This window comes from Ceratotherium simum, chromosome 15, assembly GCF_057802395.1.
Source record: "Ceratotherium simum simum isolate JZ-2026a chromosome 15, ASM5780239v1, whole genome shotgun sequence".
Lineage (NCBI taxonomy): Eukaryota > Metazoa > Chordata > Mammalia > Perissodactyla > Rhinocerotidae > Ceratotherium > Ceratotherium simum.
This window is the reverse complement of record NC_141914.1, coordinates 39,273,589-39,276,489: the sequence shown is the minus strand read 5'-3', so window position 1 is coordinate 39,276,489 and position 2,901 is coordinate 39,273,589.

The following is a 2,901-nucleotide window of genomic DNA, read 5'->3' as shown; positions in this document are numbered from 1 at the left end:
CGATCTTCCTCACAAAAAAAAAAAAGAAAGGGCATCTGCTCACCCTATTTAAAGTAGCAAGCATTCCCTCTTCCCCGCTTTACTTCCTTTTAGCAATTACCACTATTTGACATTATAGTATACACTTGTTTGGTGTGGCCTGTCTCTCTCTACAGGAATGTTAGCTTGTGAAAGCAGGGACTTTATTTGCGGACGTGGAGCCCTAGTACCTAGAATTATGCATGGTACACGGTAGGTGCTCAATAAATATTTCTTGCGTTGTTTCACAAAGACTCATTCCATGGCTTCCTGCACTGATGTCTATTTATGACTGAGCCAGAACAAAGTCTAATGTATTGTTTTCCTCCAGGTTTCTACAGTGACCTTTTCTGGGAATGCAACATTCTACCAGGATGTACTTTGATAATTAAAAACCCCAGTATTTCTACCCAGACTAGTTTTGTCATTGTCCCCAATCTCTATTTTTGGCTCTGTCCCATGTTTCTGGGAAATTACTCAATAGATGCACCTATTACCATATTTTTATTATGAAAGAATAGAATTTCACCCACGAAATTCTGTTTATATGAGATCAGACTCATAGGTTTCTTTGTGCAGTCAGATTTTTCCCTCTGGTTTCTGCTGTAAGCGTTAAACCAAGGGTTTACCAACCTTCTCTCCCCTCACCCCTGCCCTGTCTTTGTCCAGGTCTGTGCCCTCCCACCTGGTGTTTTTCAGATGTGGGTTGTGACATGTGACCCATTGGTGGCTGCTGAAATTAATTTAGTGGATTGTAAACAACACTTTGAGAAAAAATATAGTAGGACAGAAAATATTGAGAATGTTTTCATTTTGAAACTGTGGGACATAGTCAAAATAGTTTGAGAGCACTGCTCTGGGCTGTATAAGTTGAAAGAAGTTCTAGCATTATTTTTCTCTTTAGTTATCTTCAGAATATTCTAGAAGGAGGGGTGTTGGCACTCCTGGTCTCACAGTAGGGATTGTGGAAAATGGTCAGTTCTCTTTTAAAATAACCCCAGCAGCAGTGCAAGTGGTGGGCACACCTGTTCCTTTAACTGCATCTGTTTCGTAAAGCAAATATACCTGGGATACTGAGAGCTGCAAAATTTCTTTGCATGAACACTCCATTCAAACCCCTGCACGAAAAGGCTTGCCCACCCCTAGCGTGGCTTCTAGCACCCTAAGGCTGCCTCCCTAGGACGAGCCAACCCCCTTTTCAGTTTCTGTCTGGAAAAGCTCAAGGCTGTCAAAAGAATGTACCATTTGCTCTAGCCAAGACCTGATGATAGGCCTCCCTTTCTTTTTTTTTTTTTTTTTAAGATTTTATTTATTTATTTTTCCCCCAAAGCCCCAGTACATAGTTGTCTGTCATAGCTGCACATCCTTCTAGCTGCTGTATGTGGGACGCGGCCTCAGCATGGTTGGAGGAGCGGTGCCTCAGTGCGCACCCGGGATCCGAACCCGGGCCGCTGGCAGCGGAGCGCACGCACTTAACCGCTAAGCCACGGGGCTGGCCAGGCCTCCCTTTCTTAAAGCATTTACCAAAAGGGGCTTACAATTATGAATCTTCCTCTGTCCCTTTGAGATATACGTATGTATCTCTACAGCCCAGGAATGTCTTTCTCAAGGACCTGAAAGCCATTCCTTTGAAATGTAATCATCAGGAAGGACAGGGCCTCTGTCTCCCCGTCTCTGTGGGAGGAGAGAATCCTGACTTCATGGTTGCCAGCTAGAAGACGCAGCTGGTCTAATCACAATTACGCTGACCAGCCCTTTGTAATTTCTCACTTCCCTGACTCTGCTAGAGCCCCTGCTCGCTTCCCCTCCCTGCTCCCTCATTCTCCCTGTAAAGCACCAGGTCAGCTCTGCACAAATAGGAACGGGGCTCAGCCCTTTCCCCTACTCTCAGTAGTTGCTGAATAAAATCTGTTTTCGCTGCTTTAACTAATGTCCAGCTTTGTTCATCTTTGACAGCATGTAAACACACACACACACACCTCCTAAGGACAGATGCTGTTTCTCAGGGATCGCTGTCTCTTGTCATCCTCATTATCCAGAGTGTTGTTCCATTCTGTGCTTATTTCCCTATGTCATCTCTAAGTCATCTGTCAAGTCTTACTTAACTGTTCCAGCCTGGTCCGTGATGTCCTTTGGGAAATTAAGTGAAGAGTCATGTACAGAACTCTCCTTACATGGACAAGAGTTGGGACTATGAGATTGAACTCTCTGTCCCCACTGGGAGTTTCACGCCACGGTGCTGGGGTAGCTAGAGGTCAATACAAGGAGGGTACTGAGGTTTCTATGTTGGGAGACCCCAGGGGAGGCAGCAGGTTAGGGACCCAGGCAGATGATGAGAGATGGGGCAGGCATGGGTGTCAGGCAGCCTGTCATGCAGGAATCAATAACAAAGGAGACATCTGAGCACACAAGAAGAAAAGGAAAATCCCCAGGCTCTGGAAACAAACATGGAAGAGAAAACCAGAGTGATTGATAAGCAGGCAGGCTGATGCTGGGCAGCTTGGGGGTGGGTGGGACATGACCGGAATTAGTCCCCAGCCCCAAGGGTCTTGAATTGTGGCAGCATGCAGGAACAGAAAATGAGGCCTGGGCCCACGGGAGGTGGGGGAGAACTGAGATCCTATGTATAGGCTGCCTCTCCCGTGAAAAGGAGGCTCGTCTGGGGGATACCACACACCAGCAGCAGGTGGAGGAGGCCAGAAAAGCCAGGCAGATGCCAGGTCTGGCCAAGCTGCCCAGGCATCAGATTACCACCCAGACCCAGCAGGGAGGTGGGAGGGCTGGGCAGCAAAGTCAAGGTCAAAACCCCATTTTGACTCACAGCTGGTGAACTGGCTGTCAGATCTATGGCCCAGGATTAACTCCAGAACACTTCCCACCAGT